A 25,121-nucleotide genomic window follows, 5' to 3' on the forward strand; every position below is an offset into this window, starting at 1 on the left:
GAACAAATCAACCGACATTGCTATCCAGTTTGTTTGAATATACCCTGCATTTCAACATCTTTCTTTTGAAATAACTGTTGCCTTTCCTTTTACATCATTCTGGATTTCTGTTAAAAAAAATAAAAGCCTTATAAAGGATGTAACAGCTACAGTTGTAACATAATAAAGGAAATTCATTTTGTTAGCTCATTATGTTATAATCCAGTCAATATTTTATGACTACTCCCAGTAGTTTGTGTCATGCAATATTGTTGGGTGCCATATTTCCTTTTTTAGAACTAATGACAACATTTTGATACACTGAGCATGTTTTGCAAATTTGGTTAATTTATGAAAAACATTACAAATAATACAGTTAGTAATACAAAGTTTATTGACTTCACATTGGCCTGAAATAATCTTGGCCATCACAGCCTACAAAATGTATTCATTCTAGTCTTAACCATTGGCCATCTGCTTCCTTTCCTGAGAAGCAATAAAAGAATATGCTAATTTGTAATCAGAATGTGATGAGACACTACATCCATGAATGTTAGAATCTATCAAGAGGATCCTTTTGGTATAGTAGCAATTAATCAGTCATTGTTCCCTTTATACTTGTACTGAAGAGATCATAGTTGTCACCAAGGAAATAAGCCTGTAGCTGAATTTTGGAGAAAAATCAAACAAATCTGAAGATATATATTCCTATGAATTCATGCTCTGGACACTTGACTCCCCCTTCTATCCCTCCCTCCAACTCCCTGTCCCAAAGTCTTACTGTGATTTATGTGGTCAGTTCCCTCTATACTTCCCTACAGGTTTGTTATTCCAAACTTGTCCTCTTTTCTCAAAACTCTAGCCCCGTCAACCTTGTTGCTATCAACTCCACCCTCACACATGACTTATAGGGACTTTAAATATAATAAAGAAAATCAATTCCTTAAGTGAGAAGACCCTTAAATATCTTCAACATATAAACAACCTTATTACTACACCCATCACCCTTCTATCCTCTAGCTATGTTTGAAAGGCATCTCTTCCCTCTAAGCTCTAGATCTCTCCCTGTGCAGGATTTTTTTCATCTGCTCTTCAGTGTCCACTTACCACCATTTTCTACCCCACTTATATTCCAGGAGAGTGAATCTATAGGACCTACAGAAAGGCTCCTTTGTCCCCTGGCATTGGTTGGATTTAGCCAATGGAAGTCGCTAAAGACCAGAGAGCCAGGAGAATGATGCAGCTAGGATATTCTTTCCTTTTTATTCTATGAGGGACTGGCAGTGGTTGTGTTCCTCTGTTAAGGTCCACAGCACTTACCTTGGGAAGTTGGCTTCTACAGCTGTAGGTCTCAAAGGGTGATAGTAACCATTGGCTCCAGACCCAGTGGAGCTCCCTGTTGCTGATCCAAGGGCCGCCTCACTGTCTTTGGTTTCTTAGTCCTGGTCCTGATTTCATAAATGGAGTGTTCCGTAACTCTCTTCACTCACTTCTTTTTTGAGTGTCTCTACTACTTGCCAAGACCTCGAGGATACAATTCCTTTCCTTCTTCTTTAGCAAATACCTGTCAGGAAAAATTATTCACAACTTGGAAATAAGGCCAAAAAGTAAACAGTATGTCCTTTTATTGTCTTAGGGGGTCATTGTTTTACAGGTTTACCTAAGGGTTATCTATCTAGAGGAAGGTACTTTGTTCAGCTCACAGTATATTATGGATTGGAAGTCCCAGGTTTATTGAAGTGACATGCACAGTTAATTTGTGTATTTTGCTGTATAGTGAGGTAAATAAGATCCGTCTGAATTTCCTCTTCCATAAAAAGATGATAACTCCAAAGGATTCAGTTTTTTGCTTTCCAGGATATTCATCAGTTTGTACCGAGTGAACTTATTCTTATATTTATTTATTTAATTACTTATAAATATATCAGCTATTCAAATCACTTTGAGCTGGTCTTAATATCTTACCAGTTACCTCGAATTGAAGGACATTTTTTTTTTTTTTTTTTTAATCAGGGCATGCAGAAGTTCCCAGGCCAGGGACTGAACCCAAGCCACAGCAACGACCCAAACCCCAAATGACAACACCAGATTCTTAACCCACTGAGAAACAAGCGAGTTCCTTGAAGGACATTTTTTTATATGTGTTCAATTTGTATTTGCATGAGAGTCATGATTTTATCTTTTTGAAAATTCTACTTTGGCTTCTCTTTTGACTATTTCTCCCGTCTTACCCCCCACATCTTCCATATGTCCTTATTTATTGCTTCCTTCCTTTGTTCATTTTAAGCATTTTCAAACCTGACCTATCATTATAAAACAAACAAAACACATTCATAAAGTCTCCTCTGTTTCCATGTATTCTTTTCATCTCTTGGAAGAGTAGCCTACACACACACACATTTGTCATTTCTTCATTTCACTTCTACTTCTCTATTACATGATTTCTTTCTCCATGATTTCAGTGAAACTGCTCATATCAGTGTAGATAAAGACCTCTTTATTCAAGCTAATAGGCACTTGAAGGTCATAGCTTTGACTCTTATGTCTATTTTCTTGAACTGTTCTTTTAGCTTCCATGATATCCTGCATACTTGATTTTCTTCCTTCTTTCTGGTTGTAATTCTGTATCTTTTGAGTGGTGGTACGTCAGGGTTTTTGCCTGAGCCTTCTTTTCTTCTTGTTCTTCATACATGTCCACATGATCCCATTCTCTTTCATGACTTCAGTTATCACTTAGTTCCATGGCACACTCCTGCTTTTATCTCCAAAGCACCAAATCTCCATGTCCAGCTCCTACTTGACATCTTGTATCTCCTGGTATATCGCAGACTCCCTATAGTTTCAAAAGAACTAAATGCTTTTACTTTCCTTTTTGCTGTATGCTCTAGGCTCCCCACATTAGCGACTTGTGCCGGAACTAGAACCATGATGTGGTGGAAACTGCGACCATTTTTTTTTTTTTGCTTCTTCTCCTTCACCTCTTGTATACAGGTAAACTCTAAATTGGGACAATTCTACCTTTTAAATATTTCTCAAGTGTATTCTTATCTGCACCCTAAAGTCTACTTTTTGGGTCAGGCTACAATCATTCAACTGCCTCCAGAGTAGCCCTCCTGCCTCTGCCTCTGTTTTTGCCTCTTCCATGCCATTTATTCAAAATGGAAATTGAATCTCACTCACTTTGAACTTTCAAATAACTCTTGTTTTCTTTGGATAAGTCCAGTGTTTTTATGGTGTACAAAACCCTTAATGTTCTGCCCTTGCCTTCTCCTGCAGCCTCATTTCTTGTAATTTCGTTCACCATCTCTTTGTTCCTGTCATAGTAGGTGGGGTTGTAAAAGCCAGGTGGAATCCCAGCATTGAAATGCATAAAAGTATTCTCTGTAGAATAAGTAGAGATTTGCGAGTTTTGGTTGATGGTTTATTTCTGCTTTATTGGGAGAGATAGTCATTTGTAGGCCACTTGCTGCCCTTTATGTCTTGCTGAGTGTGCTGAGATTGTAAAGCCCTAATTGCTGTTTACTGGGGCCATTTTTCAGGGCTGTTTATGCAGTTGGTAATCTTGAGAGATGCGGTAACATCTTTTTCTACCCCCCCCCCCCAGACAAAGAGCATGCTTGTTTATTCCTCTCTATAAAAGTAGTAGATTCCCTAGGCTCAGTGTTTCTCGGCTGGGATGTAAACGCTCTGCATATGTAGCATCCACCTGGGCCCCTTCCCATCTCCTCATGAGATCTGGGGGAAAAAGAACCATTGTGAATATGCTGATGCTCCAGCTGCTTGCTGTGCCATGAGTAGTAAAAGCCTTTGTCTCTGACTCAGGAGTTTTGTCTCTTCTGCCAGCATCCAGGAAAGAACAACAGATTAATTTATTAGTTTATAAATCAGGTTAAATCTTAGACCTGATTGTTTTATATTTTAAAGTAGTTTTTTTGCTCCCAAGAAATGGTGAGAAATGCTGATAAAAATGCTCCTTTTTTTCTGAATAGGAAATTAAAATAATGAGTTGTCTAGGTCAGTATTGTGATCTGAGCTGCATCTGCAATCTACACCACAGCTCGAGGCAACGATGGATCCTTAGCCCACTGAGTGAGGCCAGAGATTGAACCCACATCCTCACGGATGCAATGTCAGGTTCTTAATCCAGTGAGCCACAACGGGAACTTGTGCAACACATTTTTTTCTTTTGTCTTTTTGTTTTTTTTAAGGCCGTACCCGCAGCATATGGAGGTTCCCAGGCTAGGGATCTAATTGGTGCTGTAGCTGCCAGCCAACACCACAGCCACAGCAACACCAGATCCAAGCCGTGTCTGTGACCTAAACCACAGCTCAGGCAATGCTGGATCCTCAATCCACTGAGAGGGAGCCAGGGATCGACCCTCAACCTCATGGCTCCTAGTTGGATTCGCTTCCACTGCACCATGATGGGAACTCCAACATTCCTAATGTAATAAGAAATTTGATAAAAACATAGTGTATATATATAACTATATATATTAATATGTGCTTATATGTATATACTAGTTCACATCTATATATACACCTAAATAGTTTATATATAAATATTTATATATAGTTTTATATATACTAGTTTATATGTATTAATCATCATATATACTAGTCTATATATGTAGATTAATATATTTAAGCTAATACATATTACATATGTCATAATGTGTATTAGGTTATATAAGTATATATACTAGTTTATATCTATATATACACTAACCATCATATGCATTAGTATAAATATTTATGTATATCTAGTTTATATATACCAATATATATACTGATCATATATGTACTAGTTTATATGCATTATATATCATATCACCAGGGATATTAAATTTGAATTTTATTTGTCCAGAGAATATGGAAAAAGAATATATAATTTGCTTTACAAACCTGTGTTTTCCAGAGTCTTTTTTTTTTTTGTCTCTTTTTTTGCCTTTCTGGGGCTGCACTCGCGGCATATGGAGGTTCCCAGGCCAGGGTCTAATCGGAGCTGTAGCCACTGGCCTACGCCAGAGCCGCAGCAATGCGGGATCGGAGCTGCGTCTGCAATCCACACCACAGCCCACGGCAACGCCGGATCCTTAACCCACTGAGCAAGGCCAGGGATCGAACCCGCAACCTCATGGTTCCTAGTCAGATGCGTTAACCACTGAGCCACGACGGGAACTCCTTCCTGAGTCTTTATAAGAGAAGATGAGCATACTTTCATCCCCTGCCTGGGAATTATGACTAAGGTCATTTTAATTTACTTGCATGACATTGAAGGAAAAACCAAGAAACATAAAAGTCTGTGCATAATTCATACAATGTAGAGGAAATTTACCTCAGACCTTGTGATTCCAAGGATCCAATGCCATCGTTAACTTGTTCGTTATGAGTTCATTCATTCAATAGATGTTAATTCAGAAACCGCCATGTTCAAAGAACTATGTGTTCCTTTATCCCACCCCCTCCCCAAAAGAGAGATGTAGGTAATTAAGAGATTGTTAATGTTTGTCATCCTTTTCAGAATCGCCAAGCCTAGGAACCCATTGTATTCATCTCATGCCCTCTGTGGTGCAGAATCACCAGAAGCAAAGAGAGAATAAAGAGAGGGAGCCAAAGGGCTGAAGGCATAGTTTTCTTCCCAGGCCTTAGGGATGTTGCATCATCTCACTCAGTGACATTATAAGTATAAAATCCCTATGATTAAAGTTCTTAGTAAGTTTCCTTGTTTTTGCAATACAAACCCATCGAAAATCTGCAAAAACTGTGAGACAGCTCTGAGTTGTTTAGGATTGTGGAAAACTCTGATTGGAAGGAGTATGTGGTAGCAGACAAGAAAACTGAGGTCTTAATAAGAAAAGAGAAAATGAGGAAGCTCATTTGGGCCAAGAGATCCTCTGTGCAGGAAGCCGTGGCTCCACTCACCTGCTTTGCAGAGTCTCCTCATTCAAGGTTTCTAAAGTAATATTACAGAAAGACAATGTAGGCGTTCCCACTGTGGTGCAGTGGGTTAAGAACCTGACTACAGCAGCTCAGGTCACTGTGGAGGCCCATGTGGGTTTGATCCCTGGCCTTGCGCGGTGGATTAAAAGATCTAGGGTTGCCACAGCTGAGGGATAGGTGGCAGCTGTGGCTTGGATTTAATCCCTGCCCTGGAAACTTCATATGTTGTAGCTGTGGCCTTAGAAAAAAACGAAAAGACAATGTATTAAGTATTCGGGTTCCCAAGATCATTCTTTTATTTTATATGCCACTGGTCAGATAGATCTTTAATATTAAGTTCTGTGTTTTGCAATTTAACAGCTATGGAGAGAGCTTAGAAAGAATTCAAAGGAGCAATTCAAAGAGAAATGTAGGATCTGTGAATAAAGATTTAAGAAGAAAGGCTCTAAAAAGGAAACATCTATTATTGGCCATAAAGAAGAGATGAAAATTTATTGCATAAAAACAAAAGAATGATTAGTTTTCATAGGTCCTGAACACAGAATAATTACAAGTATACTTTAATAGCTAAGAAGCTTAATATTAAAAAGAATGGATGACTAGGAAAAGACTTGCCATTTATTGGCAATTTTATGCCTTTTTGTATGACGCCAAAATAATTGGCCAAATTGATTTAAGTTGTTTAAAGAAAAAGGTAATCAAGTGACAATTGATACACATTCTGGTTACATTTATCAAGGAAAAGGGAGAGAAAAAGACATCTATAGATACAGAATAAAATTACGCATACATGAATAATGAACAATCTTATGTAGAAATCTTACTTGTAAGGGACAATTTCACACAGAAAATTACTTAGCAATACTGAATTAGGTATACATAAAAACAGAAAATCTTAACAGACCTGTAACCTGTAATGAAATTGGATCAGTATTTGAAAATATTCCTTTCTGTACAAAAAGAGCCAGAATGAATATCAAAACAGAAGAAATAAAACAGATTTAGACCAATTAAAAGGCAAGTTATAACACATTATTAAGAAACAAATAATTCCAAAACTGAATAATCCTTCCAGAAAGTAGAACAAAATAAAACAAGTGACATCTTACAAATAATTTAATGAGGCCAAATTATTATGATGCCAATATAAAATAAGAATTTTTTTAAATGGTTGGTGATTAAAAGTTATTCTCCTTTGTGAAAATAGGTGCAAAATTCCACAAAATATTACCAAAACAAATCTCACGATGTGTTGAAAAATTACATTATGGGAGTTCCCATCATGTCTCAGTGGAAATGCAGGTTCCATCCCTGGCCTTGCTCAGTAGTTTAAGGATCCAGCTTTGCCCTGAGCTGTGGTGTAGGTCGCAGATGTGGCTTGGATCTGGTGTTTCTGTGGCTATGGTATAAACCAGCGGCTACAGCTCCAGTTGGATCCCTAGCCTGGGAACTTCCATATGCTGTGGGTGCAGCCCTAAAAAACAAACAAAAAAACCATAACAAACAAACAAACAAACAAACAAACAAATCATGGACAATTGGGCTTTTCCAAGGAATTCAAGGAAGGTTAAGGTTTAAAAATACATTACCAGGAGTTTCTGTTGTGGTTCAGTGGTAACAAACCCAACTAGTAGCCATGATGATGATGTGGGTTTGACCTCTGGCCTTTCTCAGTGGGTTAAGGACCCTGTGTTGCTGTGAGCTGTGGTGTAGGTCACAGAAGTGGCTCAGATCCCGCATTGCTGTGGCTATGGGGTAGGCCGGCAGCTGCAGCTCCAATTTGACCCCTAGGCTGGGGCTTCCATCTGCTGTGGGTTTGGCCCTAAAAAGACAAAAAACCCAAACCAAAACAAAAAACATTGCTGAACATGATATATTCTTTCATTCAGATTATTGTTTTTTATTGAAGTTCAGTTGAATTGGAATGTTTGTTAGTTTCAGGTATACAGCATAGTGATTCCTTCTTTTGGAGATTATATTCCATTTCAGATTATTACAAAATATTGGGTATAATTCCCTGTTATATAGTAAATCCCTGTTTCTTATCTGTTTTATGTATAGTAGTTTCTCTGACTTATTTCACTAAGCATAATATTCTCTAGGTCCATCCATGTTGCTACTGGGGTCTGTATTTCATTATTTTTTATGGCTGAGTAATATTCCATTGTGTATATAAACAACATCTTATCCAATCATCTGTCGATGGGCACTTATGTTGCTTCCATGTCTTGGGTATTATAAACTGTTCTGCTATGAACATTGGGTTGCATGTATCTTTTCAAATTAAGGTTTTCTTTTTTTCCAGATATATGCCCAAGAGTGGAATTGCTGAATCATACTTTCAGTTTTTAAAGGAAATTCCATACTATTTTCCATAGTGGCTGTACCAATTTACATTCCCAACAATAGGGTACAAGTGTCCTCTTTTCTCCACATTCTGTCCATTGTTTATTATTTGTATACTTTTTGATGATAGCCATTCTGACTGATGTGAGGTGTCATTATAGTTTTGATTTTCATTTCTCTAATAATTAGTGATGCTCAGCACGTTTTCATGTGCCAGTTGGCCATGTGTATGTCTTCTTTGGAAAAATGTCTATTTAGGTTTTCTGCGGATGTTTTGATTGGGTTGTTTTTTTTTTTTTTTTTTGATATTGAGTTGTATGTATATTTGGGATATTAACCCCTTGTCAGTTGCATCATTTGCAAATATTTTTTTCCTTTCCATAGGTTGTCTTTTTGTTTTGTTGATGGTTTCCTTTGCTGTTCAAAATCTTGTAAGATTGGCTAGGTCCCATTTGTTTATTTTCACTTTTATTTCTTTTTCCCTGGGTGGCTGATCTAAGGAAACTTTACTATGATTTAATGTCAAAGAATGTTTTGTTTGTGTTCCAGGAACTTTATGGTGTCTTGTCTTGCCCTTAGGTCTTTAAACCATTTTTAGTTCATTTTGTACATAGTGTTAGGGGTGTTCTAATTTCATTGTTTTATATCTAGCCTTCCCAGCACCAATTACTGAAGAGACTGTATTTTCTTCATTATATTTTTACCACCTCTGTCATAGGTTAATTGACCTTAGGTGCATGGTTTTATTTCTGGGCTTTCTATCCTATTCCATTGATCTATGTGTCTGTTTTTTTTTTGCCAAGACTATGCAGTTTTTATTATTGAAGTTTTTAGTATGGTTGGAGGTCTAGAAGGGTTATAATTACATCTTTTCTCTTTTTTTTCTCAGGATTTCTTTGACAGTAGAGTCTTTTGTGTTTCTATGTAAATTTTGGATACTTGTCATGGGCATTCTATACTTGTCATGGGCAATTTGATAGGGATTGCATTAAATCTGTAGTTTGCTTTGGGTATTATGGCCATTTTAACTTTTAATTCTTCCAATCCAAGAGCTTGGGGTATCTTTCGATTTCTTTGAAGCATCTTCAGTTTCCTTTATCAACGTTGTATTGTTTTCAGCATATAGGTCTTTCACCTACTTGGTTAAGTTTATTCCTAGGTTTTGTTTTTTTTTTTCTTTTTTTGTCTTTTCAGGACCACACCCATGGCATATGGAGATTCCCAGGCCAGGGGTCTAATTGGAGCTCTTGCCACCGGCCTATACCACAGCCACAGCAATGCTAGATCCAAACCGTGTCTGCGACCCACACCACAGCTCACAACAAGGATGGATCCTTAACCCACTGAGCAAAGCCAAGGATCGAACCCACAATCTCATGGTTCATAGTCAGATTCGTGTTCCATTGTGCCATGATGGGAACTTACCTAGGTATTTTTTTTTTTTGGATACAATTTTACACAGTGTTTTTCTTACTGTCTCTTTCTGATGTTTCCTTATTAGTGTGTAGAAGTGAAATAGATTTCTATATGTTAATCTTGTATCCTGCTACTTTGCTGAAATCATTTATTAATTCTAATAGTTTTTGTGTGGAGAATTTAGGGTTCTCTATCTAGAGTAGCATGTTATCAGCAAATAGTGAAATTTGGATGCCCTTTTCTTTCTTTATTTCTTCCTTCCTTCCTTCCTTCCTTCCTTCCTTCCTTCCTTCCTTCCTTCCTTCCTTCCTTTTGTCTGATTCCTGTAGCTAGGACTTCTAATACTATGTTAAATAGACATGTTGATAATGGACATCTGTTTGTTCCTGAATTTAGGAGGAAGTTTTTCAGCTTTTTCACCTTTGAGTATTATGTTTACCGTGGGTTTGTCATAAATGGCTTTATTATGTTGAGATATACTCCCTCTATACCTACTCTGATGAGATTTTTATCATGAATGAATGTTGGATTTTGTCAAATACTTTTTCTGCATCTATTGAGATGATCATGTGGTTTTTATCTTTTCTTTTATTCATGTGGTGTGTCACATTGATTTATTTGTGTATTTTGAATCATCCTTATGACCCTGGAATGAATCCAAATTGATCATGATGTGTGATCCACATTATATGTTGTTTGATTTGGTTTGCTAATATCTTGTTGAGGATTTTTGCACACTTAGATCATTATTATCAAAATTATTAACTTCTTGCTAATTTGAGAGCCCAATAAGGACAAAAAGTATCTCTTTTTTTCACTCTTTTTAGCCTCAGTTCCAGGCATATGGGCTTTTGGTAGACTCTCAGTGAAAAATTAAATTACATTGCATGTGGTTGGATATAATAAAAATTTAGTTTCAAACATATTCATAGAAATCAAAATGTGTTAGATGTTTTACGTTAATTCAAAAGTGAAAAAGAATATTCTTTAATCTTTTGAAAGGGTGGAGGTAATGCCCTAAGGAATTCTTTCCAGTTAGTTCTTTTGGAGTCAGGATGGCCAAAAACATATATCCAATCTTCCACTCCCAGCTAATATTGGACTCTGACCCTTTTTCATGAAGCCATAGATCTTTCCTCAGAATCCTTCTCAACAGAGTCCTGGAGTTACTCAGTATCAGATAATTGGAATTGGCGCATGCAACACAACTTAATTGGTATTTCTGTCTTGTCTCAGGAAATAAAAATCACATTTTGTACTCTCACAATATTTAATTATGTATTGACTGATGATACTAGCATAGAAATAACCTTGGAAAAGCCTGTCTTTTAATATAGATTCAATCTCTTTCCTTTCCTTTTCCATGGTAATGAATATAGGACCTTAAGACAATAATTTTGGACAAATTATTTATCATTTCAGATTCAGCCAAAATTGCTTTTGATTTCTAAACTGTAAAAAAACTGAATGATTAAGCGAAAACTTGGATTTTAATTGCAGTTTTTTTTTTGGCAAAGATAAACCTTGATTATAAGCATTAATGTGTCTAGATGCTATATTTCAGGTTATTGTCCTTAAAACCTTTCAATAAATTCCAGGTAGAAAAAGAAACACACTTCTCAATTACTTTTGAAAAGCCATATATTAAGTGGCCAGGAGGTTCAAAATAGTTCTAATAAATCACATAATAGAATCAGTCTTAAACCGTAGAGAATTACCTTGCATAATTAATTTGAGGTTTAGAGACAAGGTAATCAGTATCATTTTCTCTAACAATCAGGCATCTTTAATTGACTATTGCTACTCTATCCTTAAGGGACATTTTCCCAATTTCAGCATAAAGTTGAAACTGTCAGTTTCAATCACTCTTGCTCCAGAGCAACCATTTACCCATATAAGTATCATCGAAGAGATCCGAAGATGCTTTTTCTGTGAGGGCTTAGAGTTGAACTTCCATGATGAATTATGTCTTTCTGCATGTGTCAGAATCTCACTTTCTCTCCAAGAAAAAACTGAAAGGTGTTTTCCAGTTTTAATTTGCCTTACTGTTTATAGATATAAGGCTTTTCTTATTTGAATTAAAAAAATAAACTACCAAGGTTTTTCTTATTTTTTTGTATCTGTGTATAGATGGATAAAGTGTATTTCTTAGCTTTTGTCAAGTAGTTAATTTAAAATTTTTCTCTCCTAATTAAATGAAAAGTAATTACAAAAGTTAAGACAATGATAGCTTTAGAAATACAGTGCTATAAAAATTAGAAAAATTACGAAACTTCCTGCAAATAATTAGAAACATTGGGCTGAAATGGGATTTGGATGCATAAAATCAGAGCAGAATACAAATATTACAAATCACTCAAAATATTAGCACTTTTAGAAAATTTTTGTCATCAGATTTTTTAAAAAATCTGTTGATCGTGTAAATATTAATAAAAATAGCAAAAAGTATTTATCATATTATAAAAGAGGTTTATTATAATTTTGTGAGGAGTTAAAATTTCAACTAGGAATATCATAGAAAAATGGTAAAACTCAACTAAAAATATCAATGCTTTTAGAAGGAGCTAATTCTGTGCCTTGGGGAAGAGTTATTTCAAGATTAGGCTAGAAATTTTTGTTGCCAGCAAGCAAGCACACTTTGAAATGTTCTGATACAGTGTTGACAGGACTCAGAAGCCAACTTAAAAAGAGCTCCCGTTGGCTAAACCGTGACAATCTGAGCATAAAAAAGGTAATAAACGTTGCAATTGATTAAAACAGCAGAGCCTAGAAGAAGCCATTATTCATAATTATGCTTAAAATCGAATGGGACTTTATTTTCATATAAAGGGTTCTATTATCAGATTAGTTTTTAGAGGAAATTTCCTCTAATAATAGGTACATAATATATAATAATATATAACATAGTAGTAATATGCGAGGAGCCAAGGCGATGCTAGGACTCAAAAAAAGGACCTTGCCTGATGGCAGAAAACACCTGAAGGCAGGTTCCTAACCAAGGAAGGGAGCTCACCTGAGCAGTACATGCTGAAGGTGGGCTTCTGGTCAGGATAAAAAGCCTGCCTGAACGGTGCATGTCGAAGGTGGGCCTCTGGTCAGGATGAAAGCCTGCCTGCATGGTACAAGCCAAGGGCAGGCCTAAGGTTACACTGCTCTCATGTTGATGTTGATGGGGAAGAATTGGGGCTTTACCTGGGAAAACAATTTCCATGTTTGTGCCAGAGAACATGGATTGTTTCTCGGGTGACCTAGTCTTTCCTGTTGTTTTATTTGTTATTCAGGTTTCCTCAGTCTGTCCTGATTATTTACTTATTATTCTTATTTTCCATTCTTATTTTCCTGTGGTGTTTTGTGATTTAACAAAATTACAATAATATAATAAGAATTTCATTCGAAGGGACTTTCCCCTATTTAAATCCAACTTAATTAAAAACATAGTGTTTATCTTCTAACCAGTTATACAGTAAACTTTAGAGTTAGGGTTTTAATGAGGTCTATAGAAGTTAGACATATATTATTCTTGATCAAAAGAAACCCAGCTGTGAGTTTTGTCCTTGAGTTTAGAAACTTTTAGCGATAGCTAGCTAAGTTGATTTGTGTGTTCTCACACTGTCTCCCTGCCAAGGATGCTTTGAAGATAGACACTAGTCTGAAGACAGGATTTTTTGTGTTTGTAACTTCTTCAGCTTGTGGGAACTGGCTGGCCATGAGATGGTTTGTGCTGGATCTCCTCTTTCCCACATGATATGCTGTGTCTGTTTGTCCTTGAGTTGTACTCACTAAATTTAGTTAGACTAAAGATTTTAAAACATGACGTATTGCTACTGTACCATGTGATGAAAAAACAAAGCCTAATAGTTAACCAATGTACTTTTAACACTGTGATGTAATCTGTAGTGTAAAACTATATAATTAACCACTTATGCCAATAAAATTTGAGCAGTCCAGCGCCCTGAAAGAAGGGCCAAAGCAGCTGTCTCCGTTCTTTTGCCGACGCTGTCCGTCTCCCATTGGGATGTAAACTCCCTGGCCGCCAGAGCTGGCCTCCGGCAGTAATGTACACAATGTTGACGTTTATATGTATTGTTTTTAGGGTGCATATAATCGTATCCATACACAAACAATAAGGTGGCATCCCCATTGTTGTTAGTATTTTGTGGAATCTATTTGTTCACCTTTTTTTTTTTTTTTGCCTTTTCTAGGGCCAGTCCTGCAGCATATGGAGGTTCCCAGGCTAGAGGTCTAATCAGAGCTGTAGCCAGCAGCCTACACCACAGCCACAGCAACTTGGGATCCGAGCCTGAGTCTGCGACCTATACCACAGCTCACGGTGACGCTGGATCCTTAACCCACTGAGCAAGGCCAGGGATTGAACCCGCAACCTCATGGTTCCAAGTCGGATTCACTAACCACTGAGCCACGACGGGAACGCCTCTTCACCCTTCTTGTATGCTTTTCTGACCTCTTTTCAGGGATAATTTTTTCTCTTCCAGAAGTATATTTTAAGTGTGCTTATTTAGACTCTCGTAATGGAAAAGTTAGTTTTCATCTAATGATCTACATGTTTTGCCCTCATTCTCAGATGATAATTTTTGTTGGACATACAATTCTAGATTAATTTTTGAAAGTATTTTTTAAAAATATTTTTGCAGCATTTTCTGACTTCCATTGTAACTGCTGATTTGTTTTCAATCAGATTATCATACTTTATATAAGATATTCTTTCATCTATAGATGCTTTAATTTCTCTCTATTTTTGTTATTTTTATGGGTGGTTTATGTGTGGTTTTTGTTTACTCATATCTTAGAAGCCCAGAATAATGTTTTATAGTAGTAGCTCAATAAATGCTTCTTGAATGAATAATGTAAAGTTTTTCACAGTTTTAACCTGACTTTCATCATAGAATTCTTGTATGATTCTAAAGAACTTAGACTGGGTACTGGGCACATAATAACTGCTCAATAAATTATAGCGTCTATGTTTATTGAGAGAAAAGGATTGTTAATCTCTGTAATAGGAGGAGAAGGAGCTATCTGTAAATGTGTTATCATAAGCTTACATCCGAGAAAGTAGGCAAAACAAACAAAAGCACAGGAACAGATCCTCACATACCATACCTTCTCATCATATTTTCCAAGTTTAAATACAAACACTGATTTTGTTTCTTATTTTTTTCCCTTTGGCAACCACAAAAGTTTTGAAATAGTAAGATTACAACAAAAAAAATGTAAAAAGAAAAATTTACCTCTTCAATTCTATTTAATGGTCCTACAAATATGGAACCCGAACTACTTGCTTAAGAATAAAATATAGTCTTTGCAAACTGAAGAGACATTTATTCTGCAGAAAGGCCATTTTAATGAAGATTCGTTCATGCAGTAAATGTATTAGACCAACTTTTGGAGTGAATTGCAAATGAAAATATTAAAAGCAGCGACTCTTAGGATAAAGGTGACATTTTTGGGCCATGCCATTACAGATACTCCTTTTTGCAGTGTCTTCATTGACGTCTCCTTTTCCATTACCCCACGATTTCTAACCTTCTCTCTCAAGATCTTTAAAGAAGTGAATGGAAATTTCTCCATTGGCGTTACAGATCTATCACAAATTCCATTGGAGATTACTGAAGAGATTCTAACTCGTATTTTTCATTCTTCTAATTTTTTTAGGATATGGTTTTCCAAAACTTCTAATTGGACAGAATTCATTATCTTCTTCTTCTTCTTATTTGCCTTTTAGGGCCGCACCTGCGGCATATGGAGGTTTCCAGGCTAGGGGTTCCAATCGGAGCTGTAGCCGCCGGCCTACACCAGGGCCACAGCAACGCTGGATCTGAGCTGAGCTGTGTCTGCAACCTACATCACAGCTAACGGCAATGTTGGATCCTTAACCCACTGAGCAAGGCCAGGGATTGAACCCAAAACCTCGTGGTTCCTAATCAGATTCGTTCACCACTGAGCCACTATGGGAACTTCTAAAGCCTACTTTCTGATAGCATCTTCTGTTTAATGGAATTCAGTGTTCTGGTTTCCACTTGGGCACATTCAGCAGGACTGGGTTTGCAGCATTGTTAGAAGCACCCATTTTGTTTTATATGTAAGATGGTCCTCTAGCTCAGAACTTCACAGTGAGTGAGGTATTAATTTGAACTCAGTGCATGCTTAACATCGTCCCTTCAAAGTGATCAAAAAAAAAAAAAAAAAAAACCCTCCTGTTGTTTGATGTCTGTAATGAGTGTTTAGACTGCTTCACGGGCTGAAACTGACAGGACTAATGATCTGAACCCAGCCAGAACCCAGAATGGGTCTTGAACCCATGTGCCAGGACTCGAACCCAGCCTAAACCCAGACTGGGATTTGAACCCATGTGCTGGGACTCAAACCTAACCTAGACCTAGATTGGGACTTAAACCCATGGTTTTAAATTAGAATTATTCACCCAGTGTCTGGACTCATTGAGGTTCATGTTTTTCATGTCTCCGTGCAGAAGGAATTCAGCAAGAGACCAAGTGATAGGCAAGAAATAGGTTTACTAAGGTAGGATGCTTGGGAGAGATGCAAGCAGGCAGGCAAGGAGGCTCTGCCCCCAGGATCTGGTGAGCTACAGTTTTATTATCCAAGGGGAATGGGGGTCAGAAAAGACAGCCCCTTCCTCTTTCTTTGAGCAGTAGCTCCTCCTTAGTATCTAGTAAGGTGTGTATTCAAATCAGCAGAAGGGTCGTCTTCAAACTCCTGCCATTGGTCTGAATCTGAATGCAGGCCTTAGCTCACTCCCCACCCAGTGATCTGAGGCCTATCTCTCTCCTCCACTAGTCAAGCAAGCCCACCTTGTTTTGATAGCTTTCTTCAACAATTAACTTACAGTGATCTCCCAGCGTCCCCTAGGTTTCCCTCTCTATCTGTGGTCCCTTCCTGGGGCTTCTACAGCTACCTGTGCCTGCTCCATCCCTATCAGGGCCACTGGCATAATATGCTTGCATACTTAGCAGAGCCTGGATATTTCTTAAATTTGAAACAGATAAAGCTGAGAGAGATAAATTTTGTCTTTGTAGCCCATGTTTAATCTGTTTTTGGTGAGACTTGTCTCCAATACAAAGTGAGGTGAAAATGATCTCAGAGGTTCCTATCCGCTCTACAATTTAATTTCCCAAATGACCCAGGGATTCACCTTAAATCCATGGCACTTAAGAGAATTTCTGAATTATCACTTAAGAAATAATTTTCACATCTGTTTTAGAAGGCATAAATTGCTATATAAACTAAAAGTGTTTCATAGATTAATACAGCTGCAGGTTGGAGAAGACAAGCACTGTACATTTTAATACTTAAAGTGACCTAAAAGACACAGTGTAATTCATTGGTTTAGTTAGTGTGTGGGCTTTGGATTTCTGGGCTGCCCTGGGTTGAGATCCTGGCTTGGTATATCAGTTAGCTTTTTTTTTTTTTTTTTTTTGATTGCAAAGAAACAAATCTTTGCCAGCCTAAGCAAAAGCAAAAAAAAAAAAAAAAAAAAAAGACACAAATGGAAATTTATTGGCAGACTGAAAGACTGGAGAACCACATCTTGAAATAGGAAGAAACCAGTATTATGGGGGGTGGCAAAGAAGCAAGAACCAAGAGAAATTTCTCAGGATCGATACTGACAGAGCAGAATGCTGCTTCTAAACGAATGGGGACCTCACCATTTTTTAAAGCCTTGCACCAATTCTTCAAGGGTAGAAGTCCCAGAAAAAAGTGTTTGGCTAACTTCGGTCCCCCTTCCAGTTCCAGTCTCTAGTCTCATTCTAATTCCAGTCTAGAAAGAAAGATCTGGTCGTTCAACTTTTATAACAGTAAGGAACTATTTTACTACCTTTTAAGACAATTGTTAATGAGATCTGATTCCCCAAAGGAAATTGGAGTCCTGTGCACAGGAGACAATGGATGCTGGAGGCCAAGAGATAACAAAAGTGCATTGGCTACTTATTAACAATGTGGCATTGACAAGTTACTTAACCTCTCTAAACTCAGTTTTTTTGTTTGTTTTTTAATCTGTAAAATCATGGCAATGATTCTTACCTTTTGAATTACTGTGAGGATTAAATGAGGTAATCTATTGCTGCGGAAACCACAAAAACTGTGGCAGCAGCAGGAGACAAACAGCACTCAGAGATGTGGAAAAAGCAAGGTTTATTCAGCACTGGCGTGGGCTCAGAAGAGTCATTCTCAAGAGTGAGCACCAGGTCTTTGTTCTCAGCAACTTTTATGCATTATGAGGTCTTGATTTTCCCATGTAAACATCTCAGACCTCCCCCCTTCCCCAGGCAGACAGTGTTCTTCCCTAAGAAACTGAGCAAGCAAGGTTACAGAAGTGGAACTGATAAGCAATGCTGGGTACATGAGTAGCAGGGCTTCTGGCTTGGACATAGGGCACACAGTTGCTACATTATTACAAGAAGGGTGGTATAGCTGGAAAGGCTTGTAGCTACCTTTTTAGCCAAGGGGGGTTGTTCCTTAGTTAAAACTCTTATTTCACTATGGAAAATTCCAGGTACATAGTATCCACTCAATAAATATTATAAGCCATTACCTTTATTATTTTGTAGTTTCTGCGGTTCTTTCACATACCTTTGTTTCTTGAAATTCTCACACTCTGTTGTTAGGTAATTGTAATAGATTTTATTATCATTGTTTGATGGATGAGAAACCTAGGCTTAGGAGCATTGCCTAAAGCTTAAAGCCTGATGTTCTTCCAAATCCCGTGTGTTTCTTTCTAGAGAGCACAGCAGCCGGTCCTTGCAGTATTATCAGTTTGGGAAAAAAAGATGAGAGAAAAATGCTGAGACAGAATGTCCTTCCTGAGAAATAGAGCTCGGCAAAATTCAGCAGACTCCTTCAGCAGGAGGACTGTGTGTTCACCGCTTGCCTGCAGGTGAGTCGGGTATTGTGTCTGTTTCCTAGAAGGCGATGTCTGAGAGTGAAAGCCGGATGGCACACTCGCAGAACGGGATCTGTGTTGCAGTTCAGCCCTGTGATCTTGTGATCTCATTGTAGAGATACTCGAGTTTGTAAAACTGTGTTTTGAAAGGATGGCTTTGATACTGTTAACCTGTGAAAATGTGGGGAGTATAGAAAGCAACCTGTCATACAGCATGGAATTTTCCAAAGCAGTTCTCGGCTGAGTGCAGGGGGCAGATCTGCATTTGTCTTCCCTTTCAGCTTGACATCTGGACACCCACACCAAGAATGGGCCAAGCTGTTTGATAACAAATGCAGTTTTTGTCTCTGCAAGCTGACCCCTCAGATAGGATGAATGCTTACTTAGTCTAGGAGTTGGTTTTTAGAAACCTCAAGGATGCTGGCATTCTCTGGGGTCCATCTTTTTTATTTTTTAATTTTTTTGGTCTTTTTAGTGTCGAACCCACAGCATACGGAGGTTCCCAGGCTAGGGATCCAGTCGGAGCTGCAGCTGCCGGCCTACCCCAGAACCACAGCAACGTGGGATCCCAGTCGTGTCTGCGACCTACACCACAGCTCAGGTCAACGCCGGATCCTTTACCCACTGAGTGAGGCCAGGGATCAAACCAGTGTCCTCATGGATCTTAGTCGGGTTCGTTAACCTCTGGGCCACGACGGGAACGCGTGGGGTCCATCTTTCCTGCTCTCTCTGCTACAAGAAAGCAGAAGTAGTTGGTAGTAAACAAAGCCAGCATCCTCCCCCTATGCTAAGAAAATGAGCATGAGAGGGACCAGAAAATAGAAAACATATTTACTTTTTTGTGACCCGTAGACTGATTTCTTGTGAGTCCTCCTGATTTCTTTTATGCGACTTTCTCAAAGCACTTGATCTGAGTTCTGAGAACAGCCCATGTGCCCCTTTTCTGCTTAGATCTCAGGGCTGCCTTGTATTCAGCATCCTCTCAGTCCTCACAGTTGTGATCTCCCCACGTGGGTGGAAAAAGAATTTTCCGGATTTAAAGCAAGGTGTAGAAAAGACAAGTTTATTGAGACACTGTTGACCCAGTGGGCCGACTTCCTTATAATCAGGGACACTTGACTCTGGGTGCACCATCATGTCTGTTTTTATAGCCCAGAGACAGGAGTTCCCGTCGTGGCGCAGTGGTTAACGAATCTGACTAGGAACCATGAGGTTGCGGGTTCGGTCCCTGCCCTTGCTCAGCGGATCAACGATCCGGCATTGCTGTGAGCTGTGGTGTAGGTTGCAGACGCGGATCGGATCCTGCGTTGCTGTGGCTCTGGCATAGGCTGGTGGCTACAGCTTCGATTCGACCCCTAGCCTGGGAACCTCCATATGCCGAGGGAGCGGCCCAAAGAAATAACAAAAAGACAAAATAAATAAATAAATAAATACAGCCCAAAGACAAAGGAGTGTGAGGTGTGGTCTTGCCTTACACCTGTTGAACTGCTGATTGGTTGGGGAAGAATGGGGTCTTTGGATACACTTGCTGATTGGTTGGGGGCATATGTTGCCCCTCGAGGGGTGTGGTAAGGAGTTGTCCACAGACCTTTTCTAGTGGGGGGCAGGAAGGAATAGGCCAAATTGCTGGGGTGAGGAGGTCCTTAGGAACTTTGTAACAATTACAGTGAAACAGGTGGGATGATAAGAGTCTGGCAAGGCTGGAGGCTTTTGGAGTTTTATCTCCTTGGAGAAGCCTTGAGGTTCCACACCCACCCTCTGCTGCCTCCTCTCTGAGTTCTTAGAGTTAAGGTCTGTACCCCTGTGAGACTGAATTCCATGACATTTAGAGACTATTTCTCATCCTTTTTTTTTTTTTTTTTTTCTGGCATCTTTTAGTGCCTCTCCCACCTGTGGGCCAGCAGCATCAGCATCACCTGGGAACTTTTTAGAATATTTAATCTTGGTCCTGACTGAGTCAGAACCTTCATCTTAACAAGATCCCAGGTGCTTGCTATGCACATGAAAAGCTGAGCAATGGTGCTCTGCTCAGTAGCACTTTTCATGCAATACATGTTAAGTAGTAATAAAGATAATAAAGCCTAATAAAGCATGTGAGGCAGGTAATTGTATGTCACTGATAGAATGCCGTCTACCCAGTTTTGTCTTGCCATCTCTTCAACATTCTTCAGTCATCTCAGAATCCTAGAAGTGATGGAAATTTGATCCTTCTAAATACAGATGAAGTTGGTAGTTTCATAATTACTTGCCCAACTCAGAAAATAAAAAGAAAAGAAAAAGAGAATTAAAATGAGTTATTATGGAGTTTCTGTCGTGGCTCAGTGGTTAACGAATCTGACTAGGAACCATGAGGTTGTGGGTTTGATCCCTGGCCTTGCTCATTGGGTTGAGGATCTGGCGTTGCCTTGAGCTGTGGTGTAGGTTGCAGACGCGGCTTGGATCCCACGTCGCTGTGGCTCTGGCATAGGCCAGTGGATATGGCTCTGATTAGACCCCTAGCCTGGGAACCTCCATGTGCCACAGCAGTGGCCCAAAAAATGGCAAAAAGACAAAAAAAAAATTGAGTCATTATGCAGGGAGGAGGGATGAAGGAAGAGAGGCACTGCTCATCAAACTTAGTTCTTTGTGCTCCACCCAAGGACCCAGAGTGGTGCCGACAGATGATTGTCCCATGAACTTCAGGGAGGGAGGAGGTGTCATAAGGTGTCTCACTTTCCCTCATCACTCCATCCATCCTCGCCTAGCTCATTCAGGTTTGTGTTTCATTTATCCATTTTTCTGCCCATGCTTTTCTTAGAGAAAAAAAAAAAATCACAGCTTAAACTTATGCACCAAAGGAGTACCCACTGTGGCTTAGTGGGTTAGAAACCAGCCTAGTATCCACGAGGATATGAGTTTGATCCCTGGCCTCCCTCAGTGGGTTAAGGATCTGGTGTTGCTAATTGGACCCCTAGCCTGGGAATTTCCATATGCCACACTCTTGGCCCTGAAAAGCAGAAAAAAAGAATAATAAAAAGTTTTAAAAAATTAAAATATGCACCAAAAAATAAACATGAAATGATCCCACCCCACTCAAAAAGCAAAGTTTAAAAACCACGTTGCTAAAGCCATGCATTATAGTACTGTATAATCAAGGAATGCATTAATGATTATTACTGTGCTCCATGCTCAGTGTACTGATTGACATTTAGCGATATTTAATTGCAGTATAAGGAGGCACTTAAACTGAAGTTTGACGTAGTCCGCTCTATGCTCTTCAAGTTTCTCATGTCAAAAGTTGGCTATCTTATTTACCTATGGGGTTCATTCTGGGGGTAATTATGATTGCATAAGCTCAAAGTTCTGTTCCCAGAAGTTATTTTAGTTGAGTTGAGCTTTGTTCGATATTTATTGATTGCATGCTCTGTGGCAAGGACTGCAGTGGTTGGCTGGGTATCTAAAGGGGAGAATGATACAGTTTGGGCTCTCGAGGAACTGGTGGGCTGGACAGGCATGGAAATAGATCATTTCAATGGGGGTTCTTAAAAAGCCAAAAATAGAACTACCCTATGATCTAGCAATCCTACTCCTGGGCATCTAACCAGAAAAAACCATAATTTGAAAAGATACATGTACTCCAGTGTTCCTTGCAGCACTGTTTACAATAGGCAAGACATGGAAACAACCTAAATGTCCAAGACAGAAGAATGGATAAAGAAGGTGTGGTACATAGATATAATGGAATTTTACTCAGCCATAAAAAGAATGAAACAATGCCATTTGCAGCAACATGGACTGACCTAGAGATTATCATATTAAGTGAAATAATTCAGACAAAGACAAATATCATTGATAGCACTTATATGTGGAATATAATAAAAAATTAGGCATGCCCGTAATGGCTCAGTGGTTAATAAATCTGATTAGGAACCATGAGGTTGTGGGTTCTATCCCTGGCCTCGCTCAGTGGGTTAACAATCCGGCATTGCCGCGATCTGTGGTGTAGGTGGCAGACGAGGCTCGGATCCCGCATTTCTGTGGCTGTGGCGTAGGCCGGTGGCTACAGCTCCGATTAGACCCCTAGCCTGGGAACCTCCATATGCCATGGGTGCGGCCCTAGAAGACAGAAAGACAAAAAAAAAAAAAAAAAAAGAAAAGAAAAGAAAAGAAAAGAAAAAACAATAGTAGTTATTTATAAAACAGAAACAAACTCACAGATTTCAAAAACCAATCCTATGGTTACCATTGGGGAAATCATGCAGGGGAGGGGGGAATTAGGAGGATGGGAATTACATAAGTAAATATACTATGATATAAAATAGATAATTAACAAGAACCTACTGTATAGCACAGGGAAATCTACCTAATAGTTTGTAATAACCTATATGAGAAAAAATAATGGATGTGTGTGTGTGTAGGTATATATGCTATATATATGTACGACTGGTTCACTTTTCTGTACACCTGAAACTAACAACATTGTAAGTCTACTATACTCCAATAAAATGAAATGTTAAAACAAACTTTGCATTCCTGAAATAAATCCCCCCACCCCCCTGAAAAGACCGATTTAGAAGTTTCCTGGTGACTCAGTGGATTCAGGATCTGGCATCATCACTTCTGTGGCATGGATTCGATCCCTGGCCCAGGAACTTCTGCATGCCATGGGCGCAGCCCCCCAAAAAGGACTAATTTAAGTGTTATGATACCAGGATACTCGGGGCGCTGTGGATCTCTGGGGAGGGGTGTTATGTGATTGGAGAAGAGTCATTTCCCCTGGGACCGTGTTTTCATTTAGCAGTTGGAGGTAAGTGAGAAATGAATGCTGCAAACACGTTCTAGTTAGAAGTCACTGAGAAACTGAAAATGCTGATGCATGAAACAGCATGTTCTGTTTTGGGAACTTTGCCAAGATGCAAATTAAGGCATCAGGAGAGGCAGACGATAAGGCTGGAGAGATAAGCTAGTCTCTGGAAAGAATCTGCCAAGCTTGACATGCTTATATTTATCTATAAATAAGTGATGTCATGAATTCTACATTAGGAGAACCACCGCAATCACCATCCCTCCCAACACCCCCCCCCCCACCATCAGCACCACCACCAATGGTTTAAAAGAAAAATGCACTCACTTTCAACCTTATTGAGAAAGTATTTGCTCTTTTGCATTAGACTATGTTGATCTTCCTCAACAGGAGAATGGTTTGTGAAGTTATGTTTCTTCATAATGTAGTGAGGAAAAGAGGCATGAACACAGTGGGAAAGAATTATAGTCCAATAAGATAGTATATAAGTCAGCAATGCATTTATTGAGGGCATTAAAAAGAGTACTGAACATGTTGCATGGACCTTTGTAACTTAGATGTACGTGGCTGTAACTGTGTAGAGTGGTGAGCGGACCTATGGAAATGGGGACAGACATAAAGTCTTTGTTTTTACAGAGGCCACCACTGATGCATTGCAGTGGCAAGAAATTTACGGCAATGAATATCAGAAAAAGGCATATTATCATTAACTTTACATCGTAAGATAAACTAAGAAAGTACCTAAGCATCTTCCATGTACTCTCGATTCTTGATAAAAGAAATGATTTATGGTAAGAATTAAACTAATTATCAGTGATATTTAAAGACATATAAATGCATGTGTATTGATAAAACTCAAGCAATTATAAAGACATGGTAGTAAACCTAGTGTTGTCCTAGTTTGGTGGAAAAACGGACCAATCTGAGTTCCTGTCCTGCTCAGTGGTTAATGAATCCGACTAGGAACCATGAGGTTGCGGGTCTTTCCCTGGCCTTGCTCAGTGGGTTAAGGATCCAGAGTTGCCATGAGGTGTAGTGTAGGTTGCAGATGCGGCTGAGATCCTGCGTTGCTGTAGCTCTGATGTAGGCTGGCAGCTATAGCTCCGATTCGACCCCTAGCCTGGGAACCTCCATATGCCATGGGTGCAGCCCTAAAAGGACAAAAAGACAAAAAGAAAAAAAAGAAAGAAAGAAAAAGGGACCAATAGATCAATGGAACCCAAGGGAGGTCTCAGATTGGACCATGGATACAAGGGACCTATGGTGGATTCACTGTGAAGCAAATGAAGCTTATTATGTTCGTTTATTTAATCATCACAGCAACTCCATGGAGTACATTTGCATATAAAGAACCAAGTATGGCAGTTGTATTTTCCAAAGATGGTCAGCGCCTATTTCCTATCCCATGTTGTTTTTTTACAATATGACCATGATACTCTTTGCCTTAAAAGATGGACTTTTAAGGGCTCTCCTCTCCTTTAAACTGGGTGGCCTTTTGTGGCTGTTTTAATCAATGGAATACAAGAAAGGAACACAACTCATATGACCTCTGAGGTAGGTCAGAAGAGGTCACACAACCTTCACCTTTTCTACTGGAATACTTGCTCTTAAGAGCCCTGAGCCACCACGTGAACAGTCTGATTGCTCTGAAACCATCAGGATGCAAGGAAGGCCAACGTATCCACGCGTGGAGACCCCATGGAGGGGCTCCGAGACTGCATGAATGGAGAGAGATGT

At 38.9% G+C, this 25,121-nt stretch overlaps 1 protein-coding gene across 1 annotated transcript in view; it reads left to right on the top strand.

Annotated features, from left to right (window-relative positions):
* The window catches only part of GRXCR1 (glutaredoxin and cysteine rich domain containing 1), a 317,107-nt gene that overhangs the window by 85,676 nt on the left and 206,310 nt on the right, over positions 1 to 25,121 (top strand). Inside the window, exon 3 of the transcript XR_007137502.1 lies at positions 18,441 to 18,595. The gene's annotated coding sequence lies outside the window, so the exon portion shown is untranslated. The remainder of the gene's footprint in view (positions 1 to 18,440; positions 18,596 to 25,121) is intronic.

The sequence above is a fragment of the Phacochoerus africanus genome, chromosome 10 (genome assembly GCF_016906955.1).
Source record: "Phacochoerus africanus isolate WHEZ1 chromosome 10, ROS_Pafr_v1, whole genome shotgun sequence".
Lineage (NCBI taxonomy): Eukaryota > Metazoa > Chordata > Mammalia > Artiodactyla > Suidae > Phacochoerus > Phacochoerus africanus.